The 12,405-nt window shown below is 50.1% G+C and overlaps 1 protein-coding gene across 7 annotated transcripts in view; it reads right to left on the bottom strand.

Moving 5' to 3' along the window:
* The window catches only part of CAPZB (capping actin protein of muscle Z-line subunit beta), a 134,160-nt gene that overhangs the window by 99,876 nt on the left and 21,879 nt on the right, over positions 1-12,405 (bottom strand). The window contains exons 1-2 of one of the 7 annotated variants that reach the window (XM_070610746.1): positions 2,946-3,037; positions 2,287-2,468 (exon numbers count right to left, since the gene is read on the bottom strand). The exons of 4 other annotated variants lie outside the window; for them this stretch is intronic. The gene's annotated coding sequence lies outside the window, so the exon portion shown is untranslated. Of the gene's footprint in view, positions 1-2,286; positions 2,905-2,945; positions 3,038-12,405 lie in introns of those variants that run through there. 2 more of the 7 variants (XM_070610745.1, XM_070610743.1) reach the window with 2 other exon arrangements.

Below are 12,405 nucleotides of genomic sequence, written 5' to 3'. Positions count from 1 at the left end.
AGATCTCCCCGGGAGCCGTGGGGATCCCATTAACTCTGCAATGCACTTTCCCTACCGTCTCCCTTCACCACGACCGTTACTTTCCACCCTGGTGGCCGTTTAACCATCTGTCGCTCCTCTCCTTCCGTCAGACCTGACATGTGTCAGCTCTCTAGGTTCTGGGTCACATCTGCTGGGCTGGCTGTGGCCCGGGCAGGAGAGCCCTGCATCCTGGAACTATCTGGGCATGGAGAAGATGTCGGGTTACAAACAATCATTTGCAGGCAGAGGCGGCCCGGGGAAGTGGAAAGATGACAGGATACTCGGCCTCTGCTCCAGGCTGCCCCCTGCCCCCTCCTGACTTCTCCCATCTGGCCTCCATCTGACGGAGCAGCTGGCCAGGTGGTTTTCATTTGCAGATGAAGCCCCAGCAGCTCCACCGCCACAAACCTCCTGACCCTGGAGTCGATGGAAGGCTGACAGACACAAAGTACACTTGTGTATCCCTGAGCAGGACAGAAGGGCCACGCTTTCCAGAGCCGGAACCAGGGGTACAAGTACAAAGTGGGGTCTCGACGCCTGGAAATTCTGACGACAGCCAAGAAACAGAAATACACCAGCCTGACCAGATGTGAGTCAAAGTCTGGCACTGGAGCTGAGGAAACAGGGAGAGGATTCTTACGAGTCCTGCACGCTGTCTCACACTCAAGAGGCCACTAAATCAGACCCTGTCTCAGCCGCCTGCTGGCATGCTCAAGAGGACAAAAGAACAAGCACGGCTTCGACGTGGACACGGTACGTCCACACGTAGAATACCATCAAACAGTTAAGATCTGCTTCATAAAGAAAGTATAATGATATGCAAAACTGGTGCTTATAACAACAGTTACACTAACAAAGAGTTTTCTGTGTGTCAGACGCTGTTCTAAGTGCTTTTCACATGTTAACTCACTCAGTCCTCACAACATGCCTGTAAGATAGCTTCTATTATTCATCCTATTTCACAGAGGAGAAGACTGAGGTAGAGAGAGGTTAAGGAACTTATCAAAGATCACAGAGCTAGTAAGGGGCAGAGCTGGAATATGGACCCAGACAGCCTAGCTCCAGAAGCCGTGTTTTTAACGGCCATGCTGTACTGCTACCCACAGCATAATACACACATGATAGTATCTAGGCATAGATCCACCAAAAAGTTAAATAATAAAAATAAAAGGTCAGAGAGAAATACTCCAAAGAAACAAATGTTTTGTCTTGGTGGTGGGATTCAGTAATTTTTAGTTTCTTCTTTTATACTTTGCTCTTTTTCTAAATTTTCCACAATTTACAAAATCAGAAGGAGACGACGACTATTATCACTTTTAAGTCCTTAGAGAAAAAAAGATATTCAGTGTGCTGGCACTAGGGGTTGCCAGTTATCAGCCCTGAGTGGTTCTGAGGAACCTTTCACACAGGTTACTTAAACCCTGCCACCCCACACAGAAGTCTCTTAACCTGTGAAACGGGAATGCCCCTCACTCCCTAACCTCGGAGACAAGTTAGGATGAAATGAGAGCACAGGGAGAGTTCCTGGCCCAGAACCTGGCATCAGAATAATCACATCCTTTCCAGGGGGCCCAAAACATTATTCACAATAACAACAGCTACCACTTTTTGATGCCCACCCCACGAGGCATAGTAACATATATTGAGTCCACTCTTTCTAATTCCCTGGTAGGCCAAAGGAGAAAATGAGGTTCAGGAGCTTGCTTGCCCAGAGCCATGGTGCCTGGAAGTGGCTGACTCAAGATTCAAATTAGGTTTGCCCAACTCCAGGGTCTACGCTCCTTCCACGATCCCCGCTCCCCCTTCAGATCAGGTTCCAGGTGCAGACAGACAGGGTACCACCACCTTGGGGCTTCTCTTCGCCGTCTTGCTTTTTCTGGGCTGCTCCCTTTGTTCCCAATTATCCCAGACTCCTTAGAGTCCAGGGAGAAGGGAGCATGCCTCACACCGAAATGATTACGAGTTCTCCGTATCTCTGTTCACACTCGAAACCTGAGCCACCTGCTTCAATTACTCACTAACTGCCCTTAACTCAGTCCAAGTTCGCAGAGAGATTGATGCTGACAGTCTTGGGAGCAGACTTCAGCCCTCTCCCGCTAAAGCTGCACAGAGGACCAGTCTGTCGTTTGGCACTGAACTGAGGAGAAAAGACTGTGGCTGCCATTTCGGTAGATTTGACTCTAGGTGAGAGTGCCACGGTGGTCTTTGAACATGCACTCTGCCTGGCCACTAGTCCCAGCTCTCCCCACGGGACGAAAGGCTCACCCTCAGGAGGCTCAGATGGGTAAGGGCGATGGCATCGCTGTGGGTTACAGTCTGGACCAGCGGAGAACAAGCGTCCACTTGCAAAACTGGACACTGGGGTGACTCCAAAGAGGTCGACAGAAGGCCGTCTCAAAGCAGGACCACGCTTCGACGATGCTCCTCACCCACCGGCAGAGGTGGCTCTGCTTCAGGAAAGCAAACGTGATCACTCTAGTCCCTCCCCTGACCTCCCAAACAGACTTCCTGCTGCAGTTAGTCACATGTGACAGAAGTTTTTATTTTTTCAAATTAAAAAAAGTTCATTATGCGGTCCCTTAGGGTGTGGGTCTGACATACAAAAAGTGCATTTTACTTGCTCTACACTTTAGGAGTCCTCCTACAGCCTAAGAGCAAAGGCCACTTCAGCTGGATCCATCCTGGAGCAGGAGGCAGGAGGACACTTGGACCTTATCAAGGTTCACACCAGCATTTCACAAACAAGAAAACTGAGTCCAGGAGAAGAGAAGCTGGCACAAGAACCCTTAGAAACAAAAGCCCTTAAAACAATCCTTTTGCACTTTTGCAACGTCAGCTGACATTTCGGCTTGTGCTGGGAAATCCTGCACTTCTGAAGGATATAGGGGCAAGGGAGGAGACATAGCTAAAATGCAGACACTCACCACGTTTGTTTTGGAAAAGACCAGTCAAGAATCCACAAAAGGTTATGAAAAACCCCAGTGACACCACCACCAATGTTTGTCTTTGGAATAGCAAGGGATGTTTATTATCCGTAAGAATTATCTTTGCTATTACGTGACTCATTCCTGCATGCTAGGACTGCTCTCATCTGGTGCCAAGGAAAGACTGCTGATTTACAAAGTTTGCAAAAGTTATCATTGCCCACTATGTGTCACACTGCAGGGCACACAGATATGAACCCTGATGCCTCCGAATCAGCTACGTGGGCGGATTCTTACATGCCTCTCAATACCAGCTGTTCCCGTTTTACTTTAAGGCCTTAAAGACATTTTAATCCAAGAAATTCTCAACCTCAGCAGCTGAAATGCCCACAGAGTCAGCACGAGTTCCCAAGGAGAACCCAAGAGAGGTTGTAGGGGTCGGATCATGTCACAAAGAAGGGGGGAAGGGGGGGCAAGGACAGAAACAGGAGAGGAACGGGGAAGACTGTGGATGGCGAAAAAGAGCTCACTTTACAGATGGCAGACTAGAAGGCTTTAAGTGTGGGAGTGAACGATCCTGTAACTGGCAAAATATGAAAGCTTTTCTCCCACTCCCAACTAACATGCACTGGAAGGACGGAGAGGAACGTGTAACAACACATAAAACAACACTAATGCCACCCTACACGTGTGTAGCACCCAAGAGCCTGCCAAGTGTTTCCACCTTAGTTACTGGACCCTCAAACAAAGCCGTAGGGTAGTGATACCATCCCTCCTCTACAGAAGAGGAAGCAGAGGCTCTGAGAGGTCAGCACTCCCAGCGGCATACAGCTCCTCAGTGACAAGGCTGGGACTAGACGGCGAGCACGCTTCTGCACAGGACAGTTTGGAAATATTAGCAAATAATATATCCCCAAATCATCTAATTACTATTCCTCCTCTTCTCTGGATGACTCCAAAGTATCTCAACTTCAACATACGCAGAAGAAACCTCAGGATTTTCCTGCACCAAAACCTATCAATTATCATGCAAATTATCGAGAGCATTTACTAAGTGCCAGTAATAAGGCCATTATGAAGCATGTTAACTTATTATTTATTACATTGTTCTTTTACTATTACTTCTCTCCATCCCCAATATCAATCTTCCCCCTCGCCCAAGCCATCAGCACGTCTCACCTGGTCCACCACAGTGGCCTCCAGATTGACCCACACCTGTCCCAGCCCCCTCCCTTCTGCACACCTGGTAGAGCCAGCTTTTCAGGACTAGGCCTGATCACCCCCTTACACCCATCAAAGCTTTCTCCGATAAAGACAAACCTCACGCTGGGGTCAGGAGGGTCCCAGCCATCTCTCATTCTCATTTCTCATCCTACTCCTCGCCCCCACTGCCTTCTTTCGGTCCCTCGTACTCACTAAGCTCCTTCCTGCCACAGGGCTTTGCACATGCTGTTCCTTCTGCCTGGGTTGCTATTCCCTCAGCTTAAGCCTAGGCCTCATGACCATCCCTACGTCAAACCCCCCTATACCGCCTCTCATGGCAGCATGCCTCCCTCTGGGCATGAGGACCCTCTGAGTGGTGTCCATCTCCCCCACTAGGCTGTAGGCTCCAGGAAAGCAAGAGTGATGTCCTTCCTGCTCACCTCTGTATTGCCCAGGTCTGGCACAGTGTTTAACTTATGGCCAGTGAATATACTCAAGGAACAAATCAACAACTCCGCTACCTGCTTGAGCATCAACAAGGGGCTGCAAGCTGACTCCTGGGCCTCAGTGGGGCTTCCACCATCATCACATGAACGCAGCAAGGATGGTAAGCGGCCACGGGGACGTGTGGGAAGAGCACTGGATGTGGAGTCAGCACACCCAAATCAGGAGGCCTGATGGTGACCGTTCCTGTGGGTGCTGGTCACTCAACCACAGACAAGCCCCAGCTGCCCTCTGGTTGGAATCAATGTCACCCTACAAGTCCTCCGATTCAGAACAAACCCCAATTCTGTCCACCTCCACTACAGCCACTCTCTTACTGGACCTCCTAACTGCTCTCTGCCGCTTCCACCTGAGCCTTCCACCCGGAGCCTCTCCGATCCTTTATCTGCTTAGCAGTGAGAATAACCTATTTTAACATAAAAAAAGATCACAGTTTTCTCCTGCCTAAGACCCTTATGGCTTCTTGTTACCTAAAACCTGATGCACAAGGCCCTGTGTAATCCGGCCTTGCTGCCCCTGGCAACTGGACATGGCGCTTCACTCACCAGCAGAACCTTCTTTCTATTACTCCGCCTCGGCGCCCTGGCACCAGGGGTCCCTCTCTCAGAGGCCCTCCCAGCAGCCTCATCTGCGCCCCAGCCCTGCCCCCTCCTCTCAGGTCCCAGCACATGAGCCTGCTCTGTTTCTTTACAGCACTATGACTGGAAATGCTCATGTTTCTTTATGACCTGCCTCATCCCAAGAAAGCAGGGACTTGGTCATGATCACTATTCTGGTGAATACTGCCTCTCACGGTGTTTACAGGAAACAATTACTGAGCCCTTCCTGGGGGCCAGGCAGTGAGAGAAGCACCTGAGATGCCTTAACTCATCCCCCATACCAGAACTCTGTCCCCATCTCACAGATGAGAAAAGTGAGGAACAAAGGACCATAGGACATGTGGGATTCAAACCCAGGCCCTGGCTCCAGCGTCCACCCCCCGGGGACTGTCTCCTGGTGCTTCACTGGATGACAGATTTGTCTCCCACAGTGGACGGGGGCTCCTGGGGAGCAGCGCCGCATCTCAGCAGCATCTGTCTCCCGGCGTCAGACACCCTCACAGGAGGCCCCGGACAAAAGCTTAGAAATAAACGAAGCAAGCAGAGAAGCCCTGGCCAGGAAAGTCGTCCCAAAGATGGGGAGACTGGTGCGAGCAGCACCTCCTCGCCGTGTTCACAGCGCACGCCCACACAAGGATGAGGCTGACAGTGCACGCCCACACTCACAAGGACGAGGCAGTCCCTCAGGCGGGACAGGCCTGAAGCACGGGCCACCTAAGACACGCCTCCCAGAGAGCAAGTCAGTCCCACGAGGCCGCGCACTTCACCCGTAACAGCTACACTCTGATTTTTAAAAACACTTTTCCACAGAAAGTCAAGCAAATGACATCTGGAGGGAGTTTCCCACTGCTTTTACTTTGGAAAGTTGCATACGATTACTAAGACCTACTGTTAATTGTTTTCCTGTTACATATTTACGCACAACCCTCGTTCCATCCTTCCAAGCCTGTGAGGCTCACATGATCGTCCCACTGGCCAAGGAGGCTCAGGGATCCGAGGGGACCTGTCCGGGGCCACCCGCAGCTGGGCGGGAAATCTAGCTGCCTGACTGCAAACTTACATTCTTTACCAGAAGGCCAAAAGCTTTAAGAATGCATTTCAGAACGGTGTCACAATTTTCTCCAAACGATTTAAAAGTACTCATTCAAGAGGCAGAGCTTTGAGGCTGCAAGGAAAGACAGAACCATTTTGAGGGAAGTACTGTCCTCCTAAGTGATGTGTTAACGTGCCTCACCACAGCTCACAGCTCCTCTGGCAAGAAACTGCAGACGTCAGCAGGAACCGCAAAGAAAAGATAAACTCAGGGTAAAGGGAAGGAGGAGGGGCTGAGCGCGAACTCGGGGTAAAGGGAAGGAGGAGGGGCTGAGCGCGAACTCGGGGTAAAGGGAAGGAGGAGGGGCTGAGCGCGTGAGTGCAAACTGCAAACTCACAGAACCATCCTGCAAGAGGAAGCCAACCTGCAGAGCAGGCAGCCAGGAAGCAGAGGGCGCAGAGGGGCAGACAGCGGCGGGCCCCCAGGCCAGCCACAGGCGTCCGGCCCAGAGGAAGGGGCGGGCGAGCTCTGAGCCACGGAGTGGCAGAGGGAGGCAACTGATGCCTCCCGTTGGGTGAGGAGGCCAGGGTGCCCAGTGAAGAGGAAGGAAAGGTGGCCACCCAGAAACAGGAAAAGCCAGCGCTGCACTGAGCAGGGGCTAATGAGAGCGCAACACGGTACGAAAGCACTCCACAACAGCCACTGCCAATGGGGCGCCTGCGGGGTCCCCAAGAGTGCAGGGCATCAAAGACTCCTGTGACAGTCTGTTTCCATTTCTGTTAACAAACTTTACTCTCTAAAAGAGGCCAATTTCAGAGGACCTCCACGTGCCCACCGACAGGTGTGCTGGGCAGGTAATGGAGTTCAGAAGCGCAGGAGCCTCATGGATCCACGTTCTGGCTCGGGACCATTAGTCTCCAACACACGTGGTTTAAGTGATCCTCTAATAGGCTTGTGGTTTAGAACGAGCAGGAGACCCAGAGCACGTGCCCTCCTGTCTGTCACGGTCCTGCCACATCTCAGGTCTCTCCGGCCTGGCCAGCTCACTCCTATCATCTACTTGCCACGGTGGGCCTTTGGATTTGCAATCCTGCTCTAGAAAGGCTGCTGAGGAGCTACAGAGAGAGCAGAGAACAGTCACAACGCCTGCAAGCGCCGCTCATCTTCAATTCTTCCAAAAGGGCTGTCCGACTCAGGGGCCCACCGACACGGCCACGACAAGCACCAGAGGCTACCGAACACTTTCTTTCCAAGCCACAAAGAGGACACAATCAGGCCACAATCTCTGAGCAAGCTATTTACATGAGAAAAGACCGATTTCCTGCATTTTATAACGTTCTTACACATGCAAGGCTCATAATTTTAAGAGCAACCAAAAATCTGCCGCTATAGTAAATGAAAGACGTTGAAGAGAGAAGAGCTTTGAGAAATAAAATACAAAAATAATCTCTGAATACTAATAACACCTCTCAGAAGAGGGTCAGCTGCAAATCCAAGGAAGGATCAGGTATTCTGTAGCAAACTAGTTAAAAAAAAGAAAAGAAAAGAAAAAAAAAGCACGAGCGCGTGCGCGCACACGCACAAAATCGACCTCCAGTTTCATACAGAGGCTGGCAGACAGGAACATCTTTCCAACACTAGCCTCAAGATCCCAGTCTTGAGCTCCCTTAAACACAGGTGCCCTGAGTTTATACATAAACTGCCTTGGATGGGATGCAGAACCATCCCCACCCACGCACGGCTGTGCTGTCCAGTAGGCACAGCCAACTCACAGGCCCAGCCTGTCTTTACGGGTCAGCCCATCCCACTGCATGACATCCTCAAACGGACTGTATTTCGCTTGGGCTGCCCACGGGGTCTTCTTGGGAAGGGAGAACAGAGCAGCCCAGGCCAAGAACTGCTCAGACCACAGGAATCTAAAACACAGCAGGAGACCACTAACACTTGAAAAGAAGGAACTTTTTAAAAGAAGGGATGTCTCAAACACGACTTCAGCAAGATGTGCTCTTGCACAGGTCATCCTTGCTCCTCCAGGGCTCAAGATGGTAAGAGGCACTAACAAAGGTCATTATACTCACCTGAACAGGGCACCTTTCCGAGGATTTTCAACCAGGAAGTGGAATAATGACCAGCATTCCAGACTATTACCTAGAGATTAACTCACTGGGTGGGGGGAGGGTGGGACAGGCTTAAAGGGTTACGTTTAACCCCTGCAAGGCAGGAAGTTCCGGCAAAAAGGCTGTCACTCTATCCAAGTCTTGCTGGAACTAAAGCACAGCAGGAAAACCAAGCAAACTCAAGAGAATTAGAGCCGTTCACAACGGGGGGGCCTTGGGATTCCTGGACTCTTTAATTTTCAAGTTTCCTAAGATTTACGGCTAATTAGGCCCCTTTGCCATACTGTAATGTGATCAAATTTCAGCTGAGTTCACGGAACAGCTCAAGGTGGAAGATGGCACTGAAATCTCCACTGGGCCCCAGGGACTGCAGACAGCCCCACAGCACTTGCTTCCAGCCTTGAGCCGAACTAATTAGGCACCTCTAATTCCCCCAAACAACGGCTCAGAGGGCGATACATAATCCACCGTGTACACTTGGGGAGCTCTGTTCTTACAACACTGCTTAAGGATAATTCTCTAATTTGGTTCAGTGCACACACACAGCTCAAAGGTGGGGAGGGACGACACTGAGCGCCACTAGCAAACACACATGTGGACAAAAGTATTCAACCTTGTTAACCTACAAACGAAAAATAAGGCACTCTTTATTGCCTATTAAATTAGAAATCAAGGAAGAAAAACACTGAAGGTTGACAAGGAAGCAGTAAACTGACACTCATATTGCTGGTGGCATTATGACTCGGCGTGACATGTTTGGAAAACAATTTGGCAGTATTTGTCAACGGTTGTGAAAGTGTTCAAACTCTGACACAATAATATTACTCCTGGGAGTCCGTCCTACAAAAGAACCCAAATACAAGGAAACTGCATCAAGGACCAGCAGCCACTGCAACACTGTTTATAACACAAAAACGGGAAGCAAGCCAAGGCAGGGCATCAGGAAGCGATGCCAGGTCTACAGCACCTTCTCTGCGGAGCACTGAGCAGCCAGGAAGGAAGGACGGTTATGAGACTTCTCAGCAAGGCGGAAAAAGTCTTCATAACCAAGTCATAGCAATTTCTTTAACAGACTTTACCTTTTAGAGAAATTTTACATTCACAGCAAAATTGAGCAGAAGGTCCAAAGTTCCCAATAACTCCTAGCCCCGCTCATGCACAGCCTCCCCCATTGCCGACACTCCCCACCAGAGGGGTACCTTGTTATAACTGGTGAATGCACACTGACACCTGATTATACCCAAAGTCCAGAGCTGACATTAGGGTTCCCTCTTGGTTACACTCTGTGGGTTTGGACAAGTGTCTAACGAATGTACCCACCACAGAGAGCATCATACAGAGTAGTTTCTCTGCCCTAAAAACCCTCTGGGCTCTGCCCATTCATCCCATCTTCTCCCCTAACCTCCAGCAACCACCAATCTTTCTTCTGTTTCCACGGTTCTGCCTTGTCCAGAATGTGAAACAGCTGATAGAAGAAACAGCCAGCGCAAGTCAGTTTCACCATATTTAGGCCCCATCTGAAAGACGCAGGCAGGCTCTCCACCCACTACCACGTGGAGATGGCACCTCTCTGCTAGGGATTCGAAGGGCAGGAAGCCTCCCCTGGGTCAGGAGGGCCAGGACCTGAAGTTAAAGCTAGGAGCGTTTATGCAGGAGGGTGTGGCGAGTGGAAAGTTCTGCTCCGACCGGATTCCCCCACAACTTCCGCCCACTCTTCCAAAGGCCTCCTGCATCTTCAACCAGGACCCACTTCCCAGTCCAGCGTCTCAGAGGACCTCTGCTTCCCTTCTCCGCCCTCAGGACAAGGCTAACCTTATTCAACCAAGTACCCTGATTCTGTGCCCAGCAAATGGGATCTAAGGACAGGAAGGCACACCGTGAAAAATGTAGACTGAATAACCCTCTGTACAGGTGGAAGCATTGTTTTAAAGAATAAGCACGTGGAGAAAACATCTAGACAAATACGTATGTGGAACTCGTAGCAATATCTCTGGGAGTAGAATTAAGGGGTGGTTTCACTTTCCAAGCTACCCATTTCGATGTTCTTTAAATAGAATACGTATTACTTTTGCAGTCAGAAAAATAAGGAAATTAAAGTATTTTTTAAAAGAGAGAATAGGAGGGGGCTAGCCCCGTGGCCGAGCGGTTAAGTTCGCGCGCTCCGCTGCAGGCGGCCCAGCGTTTCGTTGGTTCGAATCCTGGGCGCGGACATGGCACTGCTCATCAAACCACGCTGAGGCAGCATCCCACATGCCACAACTAGAAGGACTCACAACGAAGAATATACAACTACGTACTGGAGGGCTTTGGGGAGAAAAAGGAAAAAAATAAAAAATCTTTAAAAAAAGAAAAAAAGAGAGAGAATAGGAGATACGCTTTGATTTACTTCTTTTTTAAATTTCCCACCACTCCTTGCTCAGCCTCCCCACCTCTACTTCATAGTTCCCACACAGAGGAATTTTTCTACCCAGAAAAGGGAAAGGAGGCTGGGAGAAAGAAACACCCCGCCCTGGAAGCCCACCACAGGCGGGGCCCTGTGCTGGTGCTGCATCCCCATCAGCATCCCCATCACCTGCCCCTTGGCTGAGCTGAAGAGCGTACTGCCTGCCCCTTTGGAGCAGCTCCCTGGCCACCTGCAGGCTGCCAAGGAAGGACTCTAGCTAAGGACCCACTAACTGACAGAGAGCACTGGCCTCAGGAACCTCTGGCGAGGGTGGGCACCGGGAGCTGTGTTAGTCACGTTCCTCACTTCCTCTTCAAACCCACCCCATGAGGTAGGGTCCTGAGATCCCCATCCCTATTTCAAGGGTGGAAAAGCAAAGCTCGTGGTCAATGAGAACGCAAGCTTCATGAGGCAGTCTTCCTTTATTCGCAGCTGGGTCCCCAGCACCCAGAACAGTGTGTGGCTCACAGGAGAGCCTCCAGAAGGACTGGTGGTGAATGTAAGAAGGAACCCTCCCAGGCGTGGAGAGGTGGAGTGACTTGCAGAAGGTTGCCCAGCCAGAAAGCAGGTGGCAGAGTCAACTTTTGGGCTCCAAACGAGCAAGCCTTGCCATGGATCTCTGCTGTTTGGTGGGACACAGAGGAGCAAGAGAACATTTCAGGGCCAAGCTCTGCCTCCTCCTCTCTCCCCCAGCTCACCGCCATGGCCTGGGGCTCTGGGCAGCAGCTGGGCTTTGCCTCGCTTGAGATGAGTACAGGCTCAGAGAGCACTCCAAGGGGAATGTGTTCAAAGCGAGCCCTTCACGGAGAGGGGGACAGGAGCTTGCCAGATGAGCTGGCCTCCACCCACGCCACCTGCTCACCTCACCCCTAAACCCTCACAGCCACTGACCCCTGACGTGAGCACTACTGTAAAGCCTATTTTTAAAAAAATCTGATTGAAATTTACCTAAAACAAAGTTTTAAATGTTGAAGGAAATGGATCTATTTTAAAAATAGCCATTGCCTAAATAAAGATTTAACTGGAAATGAGCTTAGGAGGCAGACCTGAGTGGGAATCTGAACTCTACAATTAACTGGCAACATAACCACAGGTAAATTACTTCACCTCGCTGAGCCTCAATGTTCTCATCTATAAAACCAGGATAGTAACACCCAGTCTCATCGGGACGAATGAAGATTAAACTACACTTGAATGAGATAATACATTTGCTTAATGTCTTGAATACTATTCCTGGCACACAGGGACGTTCAATAAATAGGTGCTATTGCAATTAGAGACAAAAATCATAACAATGGCTGCACCAGAAAGGACTTTAAAAAGCCCATCTAGTCCCACACCCTCCTTACAGATGGGGAAACTGAGGCCCGAGGAAGGTGGGTATGTTAGGAACCTTCTGATGATCCAATATAGCACTTACCAGGGTGTCTTATAAATAGTGGGCACCCGTCCATGTGCTATATAAATAATACCCCGTACAAAACAACATATTCACCCAATCTGCTTAAACAGCATTTAAAACAGGTCCAGCTTAATGGTATTCCCTATGGCTCCTACCTAG

Source organism: Equus przewalskii, chromosome 2 (genome assembly GCF_037783145.1).
Source record: "Equus przewalskii isolate Varuska chromosome 2, EquPr2, whole genome shotgun sequence".
NCBI lineage: Eukaryota > Metazoa > Chordata > Mammalia > Perissodactyla > Equidae > Equus > Equus przewalskii.
The sequence above is the reverse complement of the archived record's forward strand: the minus strand, read 5'-3'. Positions and strand labels throughout refer to the sequence as shown.